This window comes from Haliaeetus albicilla, chromosome 24 (genome assembly GCF_947461875.1).
Source record: "Haliaeetus albicilla chromosome 24, bHalAlb1.1, whole genome shotgun sequence".
Taxonomy (NCBI): Eukaryota; Metazoa; Chordata; class Aves; order Accipitriformes; family Accipitridae; genus Haliaeetus; species Haliaeetus albicilla.
Window position 1 is genome coordinate 22,019,519 of NC_091506.1, and position 23,627 is coordinate 22,043,145.

The window sequence follows — 23,627 nt, forward strand, 5'->3', positions numbered from 1 at the left end:
GAACTGAGTACCTGCCAACCTGAAGATACAGACAAGGCACGCAGGGCTAATCTACAGAGGGAGTAATTGGGGAACTGTGTTACATTAAAATACAATACCTCGTCCATATTAATCCTCCAGACAGAAACAGAGTGCAAGCAACTGTGTGACTGCAGAACTGTGCCACACAAGGACAGAAAATTCCTGCAGACCACTGAAGTAGGAGAGCAATTTATTTCTATTTATGCATTCATACAAATTCTTAATCTTATTGCGTTCAAGACAGTTATACTTCACAAGCAGCTTAAAAAAAAGATTTCCCCCAGCCCCAGTCACTGATGAATCAAATCCAAGAGCAAGCCAACATCTTTTACATTTCTCTCTGCTTAGAGCCTCTATGTGGAGGAGATGACAACACTGAATTGCTATCCATAATTGCACTGGTCAGAATCAAATCTTTTCATCATATTAGATGGGTGAAAGCAGGTGGCATGTAGTCAGTAGAAGATTAGAGACATGCTGTTTAATGTATATCTTCTAAATGCAATGAGAATATCAGTTTGTATCTGTTGCCTCAGATTATCAGAAAGCTGTAATTTTTCTTTGTTCTTTCATTCCTCTTTCTTTCTTTCTGTACTCTTTAAATAGGGCACGCTTGTCACTTTCTGGTTAACTACAGTTATAAGTTGTAAACTAACTCTGAAAGTTTAATGAATCACCAAACATTAGTCAACTCAAATACATTTCTATTCCTTGATGCTTCCTGTAGTTTTCATTTTCTCTGCTTCTAAAACCACATTTTCTTTCTTTCAGTTCACTCTGTGTTCCTATCATTCTTCCTTCCTATAATTTCTTCATTGTCATTATGGCAAGGCAAATGGATAAAGAAAGAAATTAGGTCCATTAAAAAGAAAAGCAGAAAGCTCCTTCTTTGCCATAACTCATAAACAATAATTTTCCTTTCATTATGGTCAGTCCCCTTCCTTCATGGATGCTTATATTAAGTATAGAGTTTGTTCCGAGAGAACAAGCAGGGAAAAAAATTTTTAAAAAAACTAGTAAAACTCATTCTATTTCTCTATCTTTCACATATATCACTGGCTTGGTATTTTATATCTCTAAAATTATTTCTTCTTGTCTATATAGAGCAGAAGATCATGTTAAAACAATCATTCTTTTGGTCAAAATTTTAGATGCTATGTGAAAGGAGAGCAGTGTGATAACAGCAGATTGGGAGTCAGGATACGCACATGTTCTTGAAGAACAAGTGTAACAAGCAAAGAGGATTTGGCTGAACTCTTTGTTGGGAGGACGTGGCCTGGATTACTCAATCAAACAGTGCTAACAGGTTGGGGGGTGGGGCAGGGAACAAGGACACAGAGATGGTACAGTTTCATCAAATACCTTGCAAATCTACTCCCAATTTGTTGGCTGATCTTTACTTATTTGTGCATCCAAAAGTAGCCGAGAATGACCAATTTTATGTATTTTGATCATGAAGCCTTCAACACACAAACCAGACTTCAAGTAAGCCATGGTCACCACCTCTGGACAAGTTCTGAATCTGCAGCAATTCTGAGGTAACCCTCAGACAGCGGGTTTGTGTTGCACTGAACATAGTTACAACTACACGTGGGAACAGCAGCAAACCCATTTCTATGCAGTCCTGACCAGGATTATGACTTTATTTAAGTTTTCACCAATTAGTTCCATGGTGTACTTTGGAATCTGTCACCTTCCACAGATATAATTTGTATCTTTATTGTGTAAATCTTTCAAACAAGTAATTTGTTCCTGTAAATTTTAAATAATCTCAATCTGGACAGAGCATTACCAGGGAATTTCTTTTCACTGAAAAAGTGAAAAATCCTTCTCTTATAAAAACAGGATGTTTCCTCAGTTCCAAGAAAACAATTAAAAGCAAATTATAGGCCTGATTTAATTACATTGTAAAAGATTCACCTGTGGTATTTCTTGGTTTTAATTAAAAGTTCTTGATATTTTCTGGTGATGACTGCAGTGGCTGTATTAACTGGGTCATAATGCGTTTTTAAAGAAGAAATGAGACTAGTATATTGTGGTGCAGAGTGCTGCACTATAATAGTACTTAATAAAGGCATGATGGAATTTGTGATCCATTTTTCAAAGCCATTTCTATTACACTCCTAAATAAATTAAAAGATTCAATGATTAGTTAAATTAATAAAATAGATTACTTCTTATTAAAGTGAAGGATCAGATGATTTCATTAGGAGCAAAACCAGGGTTCATTTGTTTTCTGTTCTTCTTTTGATTCATAGTCATACACTGAGTCCCCAGGAAGATAATGGTACTGGAGTGCTATAAGGAAGTTAACAGCTGTGCTTCATAGGGGAACCCAGAGCACAGTGACAGAAAAAGGAAGGCAATTTAATCTTGTTAACTTACTGAATGAAAGCAAGGATCACACTGTTATAAACAATCTTAGTTTACAAATACTCTGGATATATAGCAATATCTGGAAAGTAAAATGATGATCTGGAGAAAAGTAGCTTTAGGTATGTATTGTCCTTCATTACTGAGCACTTCTTAACAAATTCTCTGATCACAAAACAATACCTGATTATTCCTCAGATCTATTTCAAATGTCACTACAGTGACAGAAGCTTTTGGCATGCTTGCATTAGCTTGGCTACTACCAGTAATAGCAAAAGGTTACTGCCTCTGCTTTATGGACTGCTCTTGAGAAAAGTCCACATGACACTTCAAACAGGTAAGACACTTCGATTATGCATAAAAATGCCCTTATTTTTTCCCTTTTATAGGCATGCTAACATATTACCTCTTCTATTCGAACATCCCTTTATAACACAAAACACTGTGCACAAAACACAAAACTAGTAGTGCTGGCAGAACATAGTTGGATAAGGCTTCACATGGAGACAGAAGAGCTGAAGAAAGAATTTAAGGTTTAGTCATACTAAACAGAACTAAACTCACATAGTTTGGAATATAAACCACATATGATATTTTAGCATTCATCAGCTTGCATCCCTGAAAAGCTTATGAGGAACAGCTAGGAGGAGCTTGTTATTGATGCTAAGAGAGTATTACCAAAGACAATACTCCTAAAAAGAAATCTGAAAAATGCTTGTGAAAACCAAGTCTTAAACTGATTCATACTCCCTCTAAGACTGCTTCAAAAACAATGGGAAAAAAAATCTCTCCTTCAAAAATTCCAAAATAACCTTAATCATATGAACAGTTGAAACTCATGCTTTTCTTTGAAATAATTTAATCCTGTTGAAAAGGAATTTGGAATTTTTAATCAGCTTTTGTTTCAGCATTCTTTCATATATCTTCTATAAAGTATATGCAAACTGCAAATCAAGTATCTGCCAGCTACGTACATATGCCCCCTATAGTGCCGATGCAGTTTATGCCAACGTACCGCTGAGGGTCCTCGAAATGCTCTTTGCACAATCATCATCCTTAAGAAGTATTAATGATGACATATTTCAAACACCATGCCTATGGGAGCACCAGTTAATTTTTTTCCTCTCCCCTTTGAGCATTTCTAAGCCATAAGCATGTGATGACACATACAGATTTATTCCTCTGTCACAAATAGCATAATGGAAAATTAAAAGTTGGATATTTTGTTCTGGCTGCCAGGCTTCCTCCTATTGCTTCTTCAGAGCCAAGTTAATAATTAGGAAAAAAATGAATTTAAGTGGGAGTGTAAATATGCTGGATCCACCTCAATGAACTCCAGCCACAGAGATGGAGCCATTATTTCTTTTCAAGTAGCTTCTTCAAATTTGAGATAGGTTGTTAAGCTACTGTAAAATTTTAATCAGAAAATGAGCACTGGGTTGCAAACCAAGCATTACAACACATAGCAAGGGACTGCTAAATCTCAGGCTGTATTTTTTGAAAGTGTGGCTAGCTCCATGCTATAACTTATATTTTGGAAAGGGCACGTTTGATGCATGTCACAAGATATGCAAAAAAACCCCCACCCAAATAACAAAACAAAACCATGACAATCTCAGATCCCCAAACCCTCCAAAACCAGACCTTACTTTAAAAAATAGCTACTAGATAATAATGAAAGTTACTCAAACTGGCAAAAATTTTCTCTTGTGACTTTCCAGCATATGCTTTAGAGGTGCTCAAAAACATGCACATAGTCTTTCTTTCATCTGAACATAAAAAAGGTTGGATGTGTCTCAACTAAAAGCAGAGAAAACCAAACAAAAACTGAAACAAGGGAAAAAAGGAAAATCACAATTTAAGTGGTTCAGGGTTTAGGCCCTGCACTTATCAAACTTCTGAAACTATAAAGTGTTTGATCTGACATAGTTCAGAGTGCTTCTTGTAATAAGTAAGTCCTGTTGCAGCTACGGCATCATTTTCCACAAGTGATCATATTCAGAGATTGCATTAAAAAAAAAAAATCTTCCTCACAAAAATTGTTGGCTTTGTTAGGAAGGCATCTTGGCTTTAACCTTAATTCTTAGTGCAGACAGATTTCACTTTTTCACTGAAGATATCTGCAAGCTTTTTGAACAAAATCCAGTACAAAAGCCAAATTACAGTTGTTCTGTTAAAAGTCCAGTCAAATTTGAATTTGAACAATTTTGGAAGATATCAGGTTGAGTCAAGTCACATTTTACAAATATTAAAATACCCATCAATTTGCAAACATATTCAGTATTTTCTGTTACAAGGACAAGGATCTCCTGCCCTTCCACCTGTCAGATATAAGAACTACAAGCATATAGAATCATTTACAAGAAAGCCAGCCTGATTTTAGTAGAGTCATCTGGATCACATATCTTTAAGGCTTGGTTTATGGAAAATAAATTGCTAACAAGAAAAAATTAAAATCCCAGCACTAGAAGACCAGTCACACTAACACTCATTCACCAAGAAAAGAAAGCTGCATTCAGTCTTAGAATAACATTCTCTCCATTTTTCAGATAAATTAAAACAAGCTAAGGTTTCAGTTCATGCAAGTGAAGCAATTTCAGTACATTTGCTACTTTGAAATTGATCCACCATTCAAACCACAAATGTAGATCTTAATAGCAGTTAGTTACTTTGAAGCTCATTAAGATACCAGATATGTACCATATTCCCACAGTAGTTTCTTTCCGCAACATCTACTAATTTTAATGAAAACTTGTTTTGCAAGATACAGAACTGTAGATGAAGCAGTTCTCTCCTCCAGTTCAGAAAATTTCTACCTCTAGTTTTCATATCACTAGGGAGACACAACAGTCAAACTAGTGACCAATTATCAAAATATACTCATCTACTTAAGGTTCCTCCATCTAGTGGCTAATTGCACTGGGTTTAGTTTTACCCTCAATTACATCTGTGCAACACTGACGACAGCGCTAAAAAGTATGCAACGTTATTGGGTATGAGAAAGACCACAAATCATTAACAATAGCCAAAGTATAGCCTACAGAACTACTCACTCTCAAGTAAAGGTATTGAAAGGATTAGAAGACAACTAGTCTTGGCACATAATGCTGCAGTATGCAGAGATTCACCAATTGGACTTAGTATAAAAGAACAGACAGTCTTTTTGCTCAGAAAATGAGAGGCGTGTAATTTAACACAACACTCAGTTTATAGTTCTCTTTCTCCCTTCCTAAATCTGCAGTCTTTTTCATTACAGCAGTATAATTCAGGACTCCAAAGATAATTAGACATGAATGACACAGAATTACTCTTAAAAACTAGCATCAGCTAGAAGTCACTGTAGCTCTACCTTATTTGTCTGAAGGCTGAATTCTGGGAAGCATCAGGAATCAGTTCTTTGGCATCAAAAACAACACCCTTAGTGTTTCATAGGATCAGGCATAAAAACATATTAGGATTATTCCCACAGCCCATACATGTTTTTCAACGTAGAGACAATGCACAAGTTTGAGTTGAGGGGAAAAAATTAGAAAGAGCTTTCAATCATGGCACTAGCTAGATGGGGACTTAGCTGGCAGCCAGGCATTTCCTGTTCAATCCCTCTCATTATCAAGGAAATAGAATTCATGCCTCTATTACTTTATAAACAAAGAGTAGTAATGATGCAATCCTACCAATGTTTCCTTGTAAGATCTTCACTGACTCACCTATGCTGACTCAAGTCAAAAATATGTTCAAATCCTATGATGTTCACAGTTCTAATACTTGTGGGAAAGATACAGTCTCAGAGATGAAGCTATATATCTGTATCTATGAGTGAGCACTGCTGTCAAAACTTCAGGGCCTAATGCTAGTGTCTTGTCTTCAGTTTAAAAGTTAGAATTAAAGCTATGTTTACATCTCATTTGAGCAGTCAAGCTATTTAAATTTAATTCTTAGCTATTTGGAGTGTAAGGAAACAAATTAAAACCTACTGGTCATAAGATTATGCTTTATAATGCTTTCAACAGAAATTACTGCTACTGATAGCTAACACCACTACACCTACCCTTAGGTTATTTGATCCTATTAGTTTGTCACATCAGCTGCTACAGAATATTAGTAAACTAAAGGTTGAACAGATGCAAAATAAAATAAAATAAAATGAAATCAAGAAAAAAAAGTAAAAAGCCTTAAGACTTATGATTTTCAAAATACGAGAACCATAACTACAGTTTGTCTGTCTTCCTAAAAGAAAAGATGAGCACATCTAGAAGAGTCAGTATTAACACACTATTTTACACATCAAAAGGAAGCTTCAGTATGAATGTTTTCATACCCAGTCAATAGGTTGTATTACAATGATTCAGCAGAGCAAAAAGTACATAAAAATTACCTAGTATTGCAGGAAGAAAAAAAAAAAAAAAGTAATACCAAATCCAGTCAAAAAATGCAGGATAATTACAGGGTAATCTATAGGCAGGTGGAATGTAAATAATCAAGCTGACATAGCACCCTGGCTGTTAGAGAAAGTGACAGGAAATTACTGGCTGGGACTTTAGTTTTACAACTTACCTGCAAGATGTGAACTAGATAAGCATTATAGCTATTGATTGCAACATGAGTTCATCAATGACTTGGAGAAAAAAAAAAAAAAAAAGTGTCACAGACTTGAATCCAGCTCCTACGTCCACAACAAAGTACCCTTGGGCTTAAGGAAAGCCCAAAGAGATACAGTGGTCTAGTGAACCAAAAAAGAAACTCAAGAGTATTCTGCCTAAGTACAGCTATGTTAGTTTCATCTAGCAGGCACGGATAAGCCCAGCAGCACAGACATGGCAGCATTGCCTTAGTGACCGTTTGTCTATGGCGGCCTTAGAAAGCTTGCCCACTAGCTGCTAGCTTATGCTAAAGCCCACCCACTGCATCACTAACTGCACTTAATTTAGTAACAACTGGTCTTCTCCAGAAGAAGTGTTGTCAGCAAAGTCTTTTCTGAATAGAACAATAACTGAAATTAAGGACCATATAGTTCCTCCTTCTTGGTTTCACTCAATACAATTTCAGTTTAGAGGAATAGTAAAACACATAGATGCGTAAGAAACTCCATCCTGGCACGCTTTATAGAGTACACCGAGAGAAGCACGCTGAATTGGTAGCAAACAAAGGGAAAAGACATATTCAATAGGACATTTCAAATAAAGAAAATATCTTTTTGGCTCTCCCCGATTTAATAATTCAGTGACAGGGGATGCTATTGCTCCATAAGGTCAGCTGCAATAACTGATTTTCTATGTCTAAGCCCTAGAAGAAGATTTGCCTTTCCTTCCAAACAGCTCTTCAGCACGTCTGACAGCTCAGTTCAAACAAGAATAGAACACAAAGATAGTTCCTTTATTTCCATTTCATCCTTTAAGATGCAACTCCAGGTTGAAAAGAACATCATGCAAAAGGAAAAGAAATAACCCTGAGAAAAGGTTTCCATGGCAAAACCACATCCTTCTCTAAGCAATTCTATAATAGCAGGTGATAACTGTATTTTGCATGTATTTGTTTCTGTCTACAAACATTCTGTGAAATAGCATGTGATTTAGGGCCAGGCAGTTCTACCCAGCTTCAGAATATGGGAAAAATAAGCATGGGTAGAAGTTTCTCCATCCTGTTCTGTGTCCAACAACAGACTGAGAATAAGGCGTTCTGAGTTTCAGCTTGCATGCATCACTTTCTAACCCAAGGGTCTACCTCGGGAAGCTAGATTCTGAGTGCTGTGGAGAAACACGACGTACAAGAGCCCAAAAAGCATGCTGGAAACAGCAAACATAATTACTGAAGGAAATAGCTGTGTAATCACAGAGCAATTTGTTGGCAATCAGCTTGGAACTGGAACAGCAAACACCTCCTCCAGGGTGGGAGTCTTAGAGGTGTTACAGACTGGGAAATGCACAAAGAAAGAAGCCAGAAGATGCTGATCATTTACCAGCCTGGAAAGCATGCAGAGATTCAAAACATATATCATCCATTGTGAGATAAATTTTAGCAGGCCTTTCAGAAACTGCTTTACAGAACTCTGCTCTAGTGCAGCTAGTAGCATTAGCCTTCCAAAGAAAGAGGCAAGGTAAGCACTAGCCCACAGCAACACTTCTTATTCCCTTATCAGCATTGATGGCTTTAGGAAGGAAGGGCACTTAAAATCACACTGCAACTCTTACTCAGTCTTCTGCTGTTGCATGCACTGTCCAGATTTTTCTTTCACTTCAGTGAACACAAAAAAATTCAGCCCACAATCTGGTCAACAAGAAATACAAGAATGAAATAAAACAGCCTGGTTCAGAAGATGTCTAATACGAGGCAGCTCTCCATCAGTCAGTTGGCACTGAATACAAACCTCAGATCTGAATAAGAAGAAAAGCAGCAAGAAGCAGAACAAACTCCAGAGATTCACCAAATTCCTGATGGGAATTCTGTGCCTGAACCAAGATAAAGGCAGAACCAGTAATCAGAAAATCCTGAGAGATGTCTGGAATCCAAGACTTTTCTGGTATTTATAGTTCAGAAGCATGTCTTGGGATGATAGATGAGGGACAAAACTGAGAATTCTTTTTAGTGAAAGAGCATGTTTTCTTGTATTCCTCCCATGACTTGAATACAGTTTTGTTGTTTTTAAAAGCCCTATTATCTCATTTTAAAAGTTTTTAACTCTCTAGAACACATTGCCATAGGTTACTTCATTGTATTGCATTTAATATAACTAGAGCGCACACTTCTGGAAAATGTGATTCTCTCAGAACAAACTATTTTCTCATTAATAATGACAAAGAAATTCATTGACACACCTAACTTGTAAAAACAGTATTACTGAATTTGACTGGTGACCACACTGAATCACAATGTCCTTACTCAGTACCTGTGTCTTGGGTTTGTGTGGCAAGGTTTTCGTAGGGGGTGGCTTCTGTGAGAAGCTGCTGGAAGCTTCCCCTATGTCCAACAGAGGCAATGCCAGCCGGCTCCAAGATGGACCCACCGCTGGCCAAGGCCGAGCCCAGCAGTGGGGGTGGTAGCACCTCTGGGATAACATATTTAAGAAGGGAAAAAGTTGCTGGGGCACAGAAAGTGCAGCCAGAGAGAGGAGTGAGAACATGTGAGAGAAACAACCCTGCAGAGCCCAAGGTCAGTGAAGAAGGAGGGGGAGGAGATGCTTCAGGCGCCGGAGCAGAGATTCCCCTGCAGCTGTGGGGAAGACCATGGTGAGGCAGGCTGTCCCCCTGCAGCCCAGGGAGGTCCACAGTGAAGCAGCCTGTGGAGGATCCCATGCCGGAGCAGGTGGGTGCCTGAAGGAGGCTGTGACCCCGTGGGAAACCCACACTGGAGGAGGCTCCTTGCAGGACCTGTGGCCCCGTGGAGAGAAGAGCCCATGCTAGAGCAGGTTTTCTGGCAGGACTTGTGACCCCCTGGGGGACCCACACTGGAGCAGTGTGCTCCTGAAGGACTGCACGCGGTGGAAGGGACCCACGCTGGAGCAGTTCGTGAAGAACTGCAGCCCGTGGGAGGGACCCATGTTGGAGAAGTTCGTGGAGGACTGTCTCCCATGGGAGGGACCCCACACTGGAGCAGGGAAGAGTGTGAGGAGCCCTGCTCCTGAGGAGGAAGGAGCAGCAGAGACAATGTGTGATGAACTGACCGTAACCTCCATTCCCTGTACCCCTGTGCCGCTGGCAGGGCTAGGTAAAGAATTCAGGAGTGAAGCTATGCCCAGGAAGAAGGGAGGGCTGGAGGGAAGGTATTTTAAGATTTGGTTTTATTTCTCATTACGCTACTCTGGTTTGATTGGCAATAAATTAAGTTAATTTTCCCCAAGTTGAGTCTGTTTTGCCCATGACGGTAATTGGTTGAGTGATCTCTCCCTGTCCTTTTCTCAACCCATGAGCCCTCTGTTATACTTTCTCTCCCCTGTCCAGTTGAGGAGGGGGAGCGATAGAGCAGCTGTGCGGTGCTTAGTTGCTGGCTGGGGTTAAACCATGAAAACCTGACACTGCAGCTCCAAGAAGTTGTGGAATCACCATACTTGGAGTTATTCAGAACTTAACTCCTCAAGGCCCTGAGCAACCTGATCCAAGTTGGTCCTGCGGCGAGTGGGACTGTTCTTTAGTAAGACAATTGCCAAAGGTTTCTTCCAACCCAAGTTAATCTATGGTTCAAATCTATAAGTGCTCATGGGCAGGCATAAGAAGGCAATAAAAAGTATTGTACACACTTTACAAAGCACAAACATGAAAAATGCAAATGATAGTTACCTTATAAATACTTTGGTAAAAGGATAAAAAGGTTAGTTTGGTCTCAAACTATGCTAACAACTATTTTTGCCTCTAAATTGTACTAAGAATTGACATAGGTACACAAATAGCCTGCAAACAACAATTAGTAAAAAAAGCCAAACAAAAAAGCTCACAATCTATTACTTATCTATTGTGAAAAGTTGCATTTTGCTCTCTTCACTGCAAGTGTGATTCTGCCACCAGGAGTTTGTTTCCAACTTTAAGACTTTTTCCTTGGCATACTATTACATAAAACTACTCCATAAATGATACATAACTTACACCTCTGCAAAAGCACAGTAAAGCATGTGTTAAAACCATTATGCATTTTCACAGATTTTATGTATCTGTGTGAAAATGGGACAAAAGTGAAAATACTATTAGGAATCAATCAAGAGCATGAAAAATAAGTGAGATAAGTCAGTATAGGCAAATTATTAAATACATTGTACAGAAATTTAACTACGTTTACTAACTTGCAATCAAATTCGTAACAAAACAGTTGCTTCTTATTCTGCATACTGAGCTTAGAAAGAAATTTAAGTAAGAAAAATAGGATACCATGGGGGAAAAAAATAACGGAAGAATGACTACATCATTGATTAATATGCATGTGGAAATAAAAGCATGATTATATTCTTCTAATATCACATATATACAAAGCCATACATATGAATAAACACTGAGTTAATGCTCCATAATAAATAGAAAATTTATTAATATACACCTTCACTGGGCATTATCATTCCAATAAAAATTACATTTTTTCAACTTCACAGTGTGTTTCTCAGCATCAACAAAATGAGCATCACTAATTATTTTCCTTCATAGAGACCAGAAGAACCTTTCACTGATATCAGTACAACTTCTCCAGATGCTAGGATAAGAAATAGCAAGTACAGTTAAGGAACATCCTCCTGAGAGTCATCTTAACTAAGCAAAAACCAAAACAAACAAAATCTCTAAAGCCTTCACTATACTGCTCCCCCTCAAAGGAAATATTTCTATAAACAGTCTAGTCACAAAAGCACATGTATTCCAGCAGCTATTTTCTGTCCCTGTTCTAGATGGCTTCTTGATGCATATGAAACCAGAGACAGCATTCCTTTGGTAGGTACCACATCATTGCCCTGAATTCAGTAATTTTGTACCTGTTAGCTGGTGATTTAAACATAGTCCCTCCTTGAATCCATATGCAAGAAGTGAATTTACACTCTCAAGCACAGACAGTGCAGAAAGTTATCAAGCAAAGCGTACCTAATTTATTGACCAGTGCAATTTTTTGCCTGAAAGAGTCAAGGCACCACCATCATCTGACAGAACTCTGGCCCATGGCAGCATCCCATTATCTTTTTACTACTTATTCCCCACACACCAAGGCATATGATGTTATACTTTTCCCTCCATTATTTTTGATAGCAGAAACAGAACTTCATTACACCATCTATATTAAATTGGGAAAACACATCAAGTGGCTACTAGGAGAGTGACTCCTCAACACACACAAATAAAACAGTTTCAGAATTTTATTTCCCTTGGACTACTAAGCTCCAGTATCCCACAAAGCAAGTCTCTGAGACCGTGGCAATATTTTACAGGAAATAAAATCAGCCACTCTTCCTTCCTACTGAAAACATCTTATAGAATCATTTAGGTTGGAAAAGACCTTCAAGATCATCAAGTCCAACCATCATCCATGCCCAACAAACCATGTTATGGAGTACCCCATCTACGGGCTTTTTGAATACCTCCAGGGATGGTGACTCAACCACTTCCCTGGGTAGCTTATTCCAATGTCTGACAACCCTCTCAGTAAAGAAATTTTTCCTAATATCTAACCGAAATCTCCCTTGCCGCAGCTTGAGGCCATTTCCTCTCATCCTATCTCCAGCCACCTGACAGAAGAGACCAGCACCCACCTCACTACAACCCCCCTTCAGGTAGTTGTAGAGAGCGACAAGGTCTCCTCTCAGCCTCCTCTTCTCTAGACTGAACAGCCCCAGCTCCCTCAGCTGCTCCTCGTAAGACTTGTGCTCCAGGCCCCTCACCAACTTGGTTGCCCTTCTCTGGACATGCTCCAGCAACTCCATGTCTTTCCTGTAGTGAGGGGCCCAAAACTGAACACAGGACTCAAGGTGCGGCCTCACCAGTGCCAAGTACAGGGGAACAATCACCTCCCTGCTCCTGCTGGCCACACTGTTTCTGATACAGGCTAGGGTGCTGTTGGCCGCCTTGGCCACCTGGGCACACTGCTGGCTCATATTCAGCCGGCTGTCAACCAGCACCCCCAGGTCTTTCTCTGCCGGGCAGCTTTCCAGCCACTCTTCCCCAAGCCTGTAGCGCTGCATGGGGTTGCTGTGACCGAAGTGGAGGACCCAGCACTTCGCCTTGTTGAACTTCATAAAATTGGCCTCAGCCCATCAATCCAGCCTGTCCAGATCTCTCTGTAGAGCCTCCCTACCCTCAAGCAGATCGACCCTGCCTCCCAACTTGGTGTCATCTGCAAACTTGCTGAGGGTGCACTCAATCCCCTCATCCAAATCATTGATAAAGATACTAAACAGAACGGGGCCCAGCACCGAGCCCTGAGGAACACCACTTGTGACCCGCCACCAACTGGATTTCACCCTATTCACCACAACCCTCTGGGCTCATCCGTCCAGCCAGTTTTTCACCCAGTGAAGAGTACACTTGTCCAAGCCACGAGACGCCAGCTTTTCAAGGAGTATGCCATGAGAGACAGTGTCAAAGGCCTTGCTGAAGTCGAGGTAGATAACATCCACAGCCTTTCCCTCATCCACTAGGTGGGTCACCTGGTCATAGAAGGAGATCAGGTTGGTCAAGCAGGACCTGCCTTTCGTAAACCCATGCTGACTGGGCCTGATCCCCTGCTTGTCCCGGACTTGCCATGTGAGCGCTCTCAAGACAAACCGTTCCATAATCTTCCCCGGTACCGAGGTCAGGCTGACAGGCCCGTAGTTCCCCGGATCCTCCCTCCGACCCTTCTCGTAAATGGGAGTCACATTGGCAAGCCTCCAGTCCTCTGGGACCTCCCCTGTTGACCAGGATCACCGATAGATGATGGAGAGTTGCTTGGCAAGGACCTCCGCCAGTTCCCTCAGTACTCTTGGATGGATCCCATCGGGTCCCATAGATTTGTGAGTGTCCAGATAGCATAGTAGGTCACTAACTATTTCTTCCTGGATTAAGGGGGGTATATTCTGCTCTTCATCCTCACCTTCCAGCTCAGGGGGTGGAGTACCCTGAGGATAACTGGTCTCCTTATTAAAGACTGAGGCAAAGAAGGCATTAAGTACCTCGGCCTTTTCCTCTTCTCTGGTGGCTACCTTCCCTTCTGTAACCATTAAAGGATAGATATTCTCCTTGGGATTCTTTTTACTGTTAACATATTTGTAAAAACATTTTTTGTTGTCCCTTACAATAGTGGCCAGATTTAGTTCTAGCTGAGCTTTTGCCTTTCTAATTTTCTCTCTGTATGATCTAACAAGAGCCCTGTACTCCTCCCAAGTTGCTTGCCTTTTCCTCCAGAGATGATAAACTCTCCTTTTTTTTTTGACTCCTAGCAAAAGCTCCCCGTTCAGCCAGGCCAGTCATTTTCCTCAGCAGTTTGACTTGCGGCACATGGGAATAGCCTGGTCCTGAGCCATTAAGATTTCCTTCTTAAAGAATGCCCATCCCTCCTGGACCCCTTCGCCCTTCAGGACTGTCTCCCAAGGGACACTCTCAACCAGTGTCCTGAAGAGGCCAAAGATTGCCCTCCAGAAGTCCATGGTGGTGGTTTTGCTGACCACCTTCCTTGCCTCACCAAGAATTGAGAATTCTATCATTTCATGGTCGCTAAGCCCAAGACGGCCTCCAACCATCACACCTCCCACCAGTCCTTCCCTGTTCGTAAACAACAGATCTAGCAAGGCTCCTCCCCTGGTTGGCTCACCTACCAGCTGTGTCAGGAAGTTATCTTCCACACACTCCAGGAGCCTCCTAGATTGTTTACTCACTGCTGTGTTTAACTTCCCCGACATCTGCTGGAAATACAAGTCCCCCACAAGGACAAGGGCACACGATTCTGAGACTACTGCCAGCCGCTTGTAGAACGATTCATCCGTCTCTTCAACCTGGTTGGGTGGTCTATAACAGACTCCCAGCACAATATCTGCCTTATTGGCCTTCCCTCTCATCCTCACCCATAAGCACTCCACCTTGTCATAAGAATCATGTAGCTTTGTACAGTCCAAACCCTGCCTAACATAGAGAGCCACCCCACCACCTCTTCTACCTTGCCTATCCCTTCTGAAGAGCTTGTAGACATCCATTGCAGCACTCCAGTCACGGGAGTCATCCCACCATGTTTCCGTGATGGCGACTAAGTCATATCTAGCCTGCTGCATGATGGCTTCCAGCTCCTCCTGTTTATTGCCCGTGCTGCGTGCGTTGGCATAGGTGCATTTGAGCTGGCCTATCAAATCCACACCTAACATCGGCACGCTGCCCCCAGGCTCATCTCTGGTGGACCTAGTTTTATCCCTTACCCCCTTCAAACCTAGTTTAAAGCCCTCTCTATGAGCCCCACCATCTCACGAGCGAGGATTCTGTTACCCCTTTGAGACAGCTGGACACCATCTGTCGCTAGCAAGCCCGGTGCTGTGTAAACCTCCCCATGATCCAAAAACCCAAAATTCCACTGACAGCACCAGCCTCTGAGCCACATATTAACCAGGTGTGTTTTCCTGTTCCTTTCAGTGTATTTCCCTGCCACTGAAGGGATTGAGGAAAACACTACCTGTATTCCCGATCCTTCCACTAATCATCCCAGTGCCCTGAAATGCCTTTTGATTGCCTTTGGATTTCTCTCTGCAATCTCATCATTGCCAACCTGCACAACTAGCAATGGGTAATAATCAGAGGTCCGAATCAGAACAGGGAGTTCCCTGGTAATGTCTTTTACCCAGGCTCCAGGAAGGCAGCAGACTTCCCTGTGGGATGGGTCAGGTCTGCATATTGGGCCCTCTGTCCCCCTCAGAAGGGAGTCACCTATGACAATTACCCTCCTTTTTCTTTTTTCAGAGGATGTGAGAATGTGTGGGGCTGCCCAACTGAGCCTAGGCACCTCCCTAGATAGGGCTTCATCTACACCCTGATCTTCATTGACCTGGTCCTCAAGTTCCCCATACCTGTTGCGAAGGGGCAACTGGGAAGGTGAGGGAGACCGGGAGCGGACTCACCTGCCTCCCCAAGCAGGGACCTGTATCCATTCCCCTCCATCTCTTAGGTCCCCTCCTGCCTGGTGGCAAGAGGGCAGGGGAACCTCCGCTTCTTGTGGAGCCTCCACCTGCTGCCTCTGCTTCAGGGATGTTGGGTGTGGGTCCACAAGTCCATCTCCCTCTCACACTCCCTGATACTCCTCAACCTTTCCACTTCCTCCTTCAGGTCTACCACCAGGCTGAGCAGATCACCCACCTAGTCACACCTCACACAAGAGGTGCCCCCGCTGCCCTCCGGCATCAGTGATAGACTCAGGCACTCCCCGCAGCCGGAGACCTGGACAGCCACACATTTACATGGGAACTCCGTCTGCGTCACCACATTTTTCCTAACAACAGCTTTCACCCTAGTGGCAACCATACCTGGGTCTCCCTCCAGACTGACGCCCACCGCTTGAGTAGCCTTCTCGAGCTGAGAAGGGGAAGAGGGGGGCTGCGCCCTACCTGCACGAACTGCCGCGCCACGCCCTTTCTGACGCGCCACGCCCTGTTTGCCCACCCTGTTCGCCACGCTCCTCAGGGCGGTTCAAATCTCCCGCGGTTGCCCCTGGCAAGGCCCACGCCGCGTCAGCCTCTCTTGCAAGAGCCGCCGGCTCCGGCCGGGTCCCTCTGCTCTTCCCCGGGGCTCCTGGGCCTCGGGAATCTCCCAGTCCGCCTCCATCTAGCGTTTAGTCGCCCACTTACTGTTGCCTCTGCTGGCCTCGCCGCTGACTGAATCTTAAAATAGCATGCAATACATCATAAATCAGTGAGCTCTCCTATCAGAGAGAAATGTTAGCTATGTGTTTATTTCTGAATATGTAATTCAGAAATAATGTGTGTCTGTATATATCTCATATATATTGTACACATACACACACATATCCATTATATGCTGAGCTTCCTGAGGTAAGGACTGTCTTGCAATATTCAAGATGACAGGCCTTTCAGAAACTTCTTCATGAAGAAGAGCGGGGAGGGGGAGAAAGCAACTGCATGGTGCTTTTAATCCCTAAAACTCAATCTCATTTGAGAATGCAATTCAGTTTCCCGTACTGAATTCAGTCAACAAAACTGAATCCAAGTTTCACCTCCTCCAAGTCCCTTCAGGAACTAAAATAATTTCCTTTCCTCTTACTACTGGCACCCAGCCAATGAAAACCAATTGGATTTTCCTCTCTCCCCTACCTTCCTTCAATACAGAGCAAGGCAAAAAATGATTGTTTTCCTCATCTGGAAAATAAAAGTCTTCCTTTTTCCTTAGCAAAACACTGTTACCAAACCTCAATAAATTCCCTAAACATCTAAAACATATTTAATTTTTTTCTTGTCAAAAGTCCTTTCTCAAGCTTACATATTCCCCCAGACTGCTTTTCTAGTGGATGAGGTATTTTCTAGTATCAGTAAGAAACAGGCCTATACTAATTTAAAAAAAAAAAAATTAAAAAATGTAAGCACCGGATGGTGGCCTATGAGCAGTTTCATATGGTCTTACTGGTGGCTTAATGGCTAGAAGGAGCTCTGTGTTTCACACTCTGAAAAAGCACTTAGATATCTGTGCTTGTGTGGAACAATCCTCACCTTTCAGCTCCAACTAAAAAAAATAAAATAAATCTATCTCCCGCAGAGAGAATACAGCAGAGTCCTTTCACTGGCTAGGTTATATTCATCCACAGAGACAAGTAAGTGGGCCTGCAACAATCAGCAAGTATTGTTAAAATTCATGGACAATTACCTATATTAAGAGTTACAGTGTGGAAGCAAGAATATAAATAATATTTTTGTTGCCAATTATTCTAACACAAAGCCAACATTCAGTTGACATGCATCAGAAAAAGAAATACAGTGGGAAACAGCATTCTGAAATCAAGCACAGCATTTCTGGAAATACATTTCCAGCAGAGTCAACTGTCAGAAGCTCAAAACCAGAGATGCAAATTACTTCCTGCCAGTATGCTGTAACAGTTCTTACCAGAAGCATTATTAAGAATAATCTATTCATATGGGTGACTGAACACTAGCAAGCACAAACAAATGAAAAAAACCCAAAACAAATCCCCCCCCCAGTTGTTTATATTCTTTACAAATACTACAAAAAGAAAGAAATGGAATAGTCATCGATTTAAAAAATAAAATTTGATGTAATTTTAGTTTTCTCCTTTCAGAAACTTCCACAATGCTTCCATGTTTTGGAAGCTGATTTTTCTTGTATCTTCTGACTCAGTCTGAAAACAGTTAATCTCATCTCTACTGCAGAAAACAGAACACATCAACTGTGCATGCATTTATACATACATATATGGAAAAATGGATATATTTTCATTAGGAAAAGTTGAGTTTAACTAGAAAATTGAATTTTGGTTAATTTAGCTATCATTAATGATAGATGTGATCTTTTAGTTTTGGATGATGTTCCTTAACAGAAAAGATGAAGGGTCCAGAAGTAAGATTATTTGCTTTTGCACCAGAGATTCAGTCCTTACACTTTATATCCCTAAGCATTCCATGTGGCAAAGTTCAGAATGAGTTGAAAGACCAAATAAACTAATGACAATGAAATTTTGTTCAGCCTTCCCAAACTGGCTGTTCTGTGACTCAATCACATATCAAGAGACCACCATGATTTGTAAGCTAGAAGTGTTTACTGGCTCACAGGTACCCCTAAACTAATGCAGAGATTTAAACCACTGCCTGAAATAGTGAGTTCATGATGAAAGTATGTTTTTGAGCACCATATTTTAACACTTAACCATATAAATAAGACAATCATCTGCACACACTCAAATTAAATGTTTTCCAGCTTTTTCTTTCTCTCCATCCAATTTAGATTTACTAAAACTTCTTTGCTTTACTAAGTAGAAGGGACTTATTGACCTCTCACCAGGAAAAATATCTGTATTACCAAACTTATTCTTTCACTTAAGTAACTTATTTGTTGTCAATGGATTCTAATATTTCTTTTTACACCTAAGAAGTGATCTTTGCTGAGGTCCCTTCAGCATTTTACCAGGTTTTATTTATTTATTTGTTTGGCTGGTTTTTTTCACCATTCACCACTTCCAATTGAACACAATCTACTACAGCTGACATGTGGACTTCAGCTTATCATAGTCTTTCAAATAAAATTTATGAAGTGCTCATATTACAAAGTGCTCATATATAATGGGATCAGTTTCCAAATGTCATGATAATATTACAGTATCTTTGCTTTTACTTAAAACTGAGAGTGCAACTTTTCTCACACGAATGTGATGAAGGCATGCTATAATGAAGGTCTGCAATGCTGCCTCTGATTAGTCTAACATAATTTGAGTATAGCTTTATTCCAATGGCAAAAACTAATCTTTTCATATTTAAACTTAATAGTATTAATACCATTTTTAAAAGGCATTTTCAATGACACTCCCTTAGCCTTATTCATATGGTTAAAATGTGCCAGTTTTTTTTTTTAAATATATATACTGCCATAATATATTTATTCTACAGTATTATATTAAAAAAAATGTTCAAAGTAAAAAATTTCCAGGCTACCTACTTCATTCCTTCCTCCCCCCCACCCCTGATACGACCCTTTAAAAGAATAATTAAATAGCCTTCATAGAACATATCATAACCCTTTTTAATGTCTTGCATCATAATCTCATTTAAGTGCCTGAACATTTGGTTTCTTTGCAAAGTTCACACTAGGAGAGTAGCGCAACACTAGAGCAACCTACCCAGAAGGGCAGTGGAATCTCTGTCCTTGGAAGCTTTCAAGACTTGGCTAAACAAAGCCATGACTGACCAGATCCAGGAGTGGCATTAATCCCACTTTGACTGGAGACTGGACTAGATGACCTCCAGGGGTTCCTTCCAACAAACATTTCTATGAGTTTCCTTTTTCCCCACCTGTACAGAGCACAGAAAGCAACGAAGATGACACATTTCCGATTCTGAATTGCAAAAGCTGGTATTGAGAGACTAGGGTATAGTACTTCAGTTCAATTAACATCTACTATCCACTGGAAGGTGGATGACCGAGTACAGGGAACGGGCAGATTTTTCTGCCTCTAGTAGGCTCTGGTTGTCTGTGAGTCTTCCTGCTGGATGATTACACATAACCTTTGCCCTTCAGCACAGTGCCTCCTCCCCTGTTCCAGAACCCAAGGAGCTTTAAACCATCAACACTCCCTTTCAACTTTTTTTTTTTTTCCCCTGGTTATGGCTGACACATATTCAACCCTTGCGACACAATATAGCCCTTTCAAGGGCTGGAAGTCTGTTTCTTATCTAGATTGTTTTATCTTTACTACTCAGTTTCTCTAACAAATTTGTTTTATCCTGTTCCAGAATAAGTCATCCACTGTAAGCATAAAGGAACACTGAACATATTTATAAAACAGAATTCTTTTCCCTCTGTCATCAGAAGTGTCTGTCAGAATCTACAAGACAAAAATCAGGCTATTTCACAGTCATAGCAGCCAAGTTCTCAAGTATTTAGTGAGGACGACTATTTTGAGATTTCCAGGGAAATCTTACCACACCACAGACCTTTAAGACTATAAGCGTAATTTCTGACAATATTCTTAGGAACTTTAAGTTAACTTTATGAGGTGAATGTCCTTGACCTATAGCCAAAAAACTGACCACCCAAATGGACAGGTAGGATAATGACCTACATTTAAACAAAAAATTTCCCAGATGTACCTAACATGTTGAAACTATAATGGGAATTCTGTATTTCCATCCCAGTGCTCTGTTTCTCAGAACCTAGCACTCTAAGACTGTCCAAAAATAAATCTTAATTATAGCCTGATTAGCAAAGAGAACAGTCTGAATTCTAGCTATCTCTTCTATTTTATTCCCCAGTTACTCAAGAGAATACTATAGCCACAATTGCACCATTTAGAAATCAAACCATAGACATAGTGGTACATATTCCTTGTGCCACCCAGTATTGTAAAACTAGAGTGATCCTTAACAGGCAAAACCAATGGTTCCCCTTACATAAGGGCAAGCTAGAATATACATTATACCAATATTAACGGGCCATATAGGCACTAACAGAAAAATTGCCATGTCTTAAATACTCCACGCGTATATAGCAATTTCATTGCTCTACTGATATCAAAGCAACCTCCTAAGGATAAAAGTAACACTTAACAGTTGAAGAATCTATGAGATAGAGCAGTGATTTGTCCAAAGTCAAAGACCAGGACAAATAGAAAAATGTAGAGTCAGAGTCCATAGCTTTTGAACCTCAATACAGAACTCCTGAGCTACCCAGCATATTAGACTTAATATGCCTGTCTCATTTTCCCCCAGCTATGAGCCAAGGGAAAGAGGATATGGGTGGATACAGGGATCTTAATGGAGAAGCATTCGTAACTTCAAAAGAGGCTGCACAAATGTGGCTGAAACTCATGTCTCCTGCTTCAGCTACATGAATGCCTAGAATGTTCTTAAGATGATGTATTACACTTCAGCTTTTGCTATACAGAAGACATTTGATTTGAGACTAGGGAACACAGGCTTAACTGTCCAGTCCCAGAATGGCAACTCAGTATTTTTGCTCTATAGGCAGGCAGTTTCATGTTTATTGTGTTCAGTCAGAAATAGCCACAGTTTGAATCAACGGATTCCTTTGAAGCCAAGGTTATACTTCATGTTTTCACACCTAGAGGCACATCCACACAGATATAAAGAATGAGCAATGTCTTTTAGCTATAGCTTCAATGTTTTTGTCTCTATTGCTCTATTCCAGGATAAAATGCTAAAATACACCAAGTAAAATTGAGTTCTCCCTAACTAATGGAATTAAGTCCCCTACCTAAGCACTACTCCATGTTTCATTTTGAACAATGAGACACAAATATTATCCCAACAAAGCAAGCGGAAACATTTCCACCCTTAAAAGAGAGTCACATCTAGGTCCTTAATCTCAGATGTTAGAGCTAATACTGTTCAAGAAGCAAACATATTGCAAAAAGAACTTATCTCCACCATGGTGGAGAGCCAATTTTGTTAACAGTGTTTTCCAAAAGCAGAAGGAGGTTAGGGGTGTGGGCAATAGGGTTTGGTGGGTGTGTGTGGGGGGGTGTTTGTACAGGTACATAAGTAGATCCTGACGCAGGAACCCTGGAATCCAGTCTCAACACCAAACTGATGGCGATAGCTTTTTACAGCTTCCCTGTTCATAGTCCATGCATACCAATCACAGGATGACTAAGAAAACATCTGCTCTGAAGCAAAGTCAGGAGGCAAGAGTCTCGCCATCTAGCTCATTATCAGTTCAAGACGACAATGGTTCCCAAGAAAATTTATTCATAAGAGGACAGGAAGAACCTACTGTCTGGTGCCACAAATGAGATGCAGAGAATGGTTGACAGCTTCTTAAACCCGTTAAGAAATCTTGTAATACCTGGAAAGGTTATCAGTTTACACACATAGTTTCTCCAATAATCACATTCTCTCATCTGGAAATGGCTTCGGTCTAGCATCTCTTCATTTAATTGTTGTTACCTGTGTTATTTTCACTTTCTATCTGCTTTTGCATAAATGCATCTTCTCATCCATTACTTTAATCATATTTCACAACTGCAGTTGTAAGGGTTACAAAGTGAAATGTTTAAATTAATTAAAAAGACAAGTCCTTAACTTCACACACCCTTGATAAAATGCTGGATTTTCCAGAATAATATTCAAATCTGTAGTGCTACAGGACACACTGTCATCTGAAAAGATACACTATAAACACTACTAGGAAGCAACAGATTTTAAAAAGAGAACAGATTACAACTATTAATATTATTTGTAAAACTGATAGTGTTCTTCTGAATGTATTTTGTCTTGTTAACAAAGATCAAATTTCTTTGTAGCATCACTGTTCTCTTGTTAGTGATAAAGATCTAAAATCAAATAACAGATGGACATTAGGCTCAAGGCATGTGACAGCAAGTATTCCCAGTATGTTATGCCGTTACTGGAGCAGGTAAGGTTCCACTGTGAGGCAAACGTGGTGAGATCACTACTGCAGAAGTGGGATGGCACTGATCTCACATACCTGACTCTTTCTTGAAAATGACCCAGGAACTGTTCTGTTGGAGTTTTATAGTAAAATAGCTATTACATACTTCTTACTTAGCAGAGCTCACTATCTCTGTTCTTAGCAGTTTAACTAACTTATTAGCTCAACCTTTATTTATGTGAAGTAAAATCCTAGTAAAGATATTTTCATACATTAGCAGAACGTGTTAATTCTTACCAGGGAAGCATAGGGCCACACTACACCTTTTTTTTTTTTTTTTTTTTCATTCCAGGTGAGTTTTAAATAAAAGCAGCAGAAGGCCTTTTGGCTCTAAGAAAGGCTATTAGGACACTACCCTTGGTCACAGGTTCCCAAAAACATGAAATACAGATACACTCCACATATATGAGGCCAGTGGAAAAATAAGAGAATCCTGAATTTCCCCGAGAAGCAGATTAAGAGTTAGAACACCAAACCTGGAGGTATACACATTCAGAAGCCAAGTATTCCTGGAATTATAATAGCAAGGACTGGTTTAATTTACTTACTTAGTACTTAATGCCAGTTTTTAACATCTATAGAAGCTGCAGTTTTGAGTTTTCCCATGTTTGTGCCTGCACTTTCAACCGGCTGCAATGTCTTCCTGTTCCTCTCTAATAAATTTGAACTCATTGG

General features: G+C 40.5%; 1 long non-coding RNA gene across 1 annotated transcript in view; it reads right to left on the bottom strand.

Moving 5' to 3' along the window:
* LOC138681814 (uncharacterized) overlaps positions 1–23,627 on the bottom strand; it is a 122,675-nt gene that overhangs the window by 95,483 nt on the left and 3,565 nt on the right. The window lies entirely within an intron of this gene.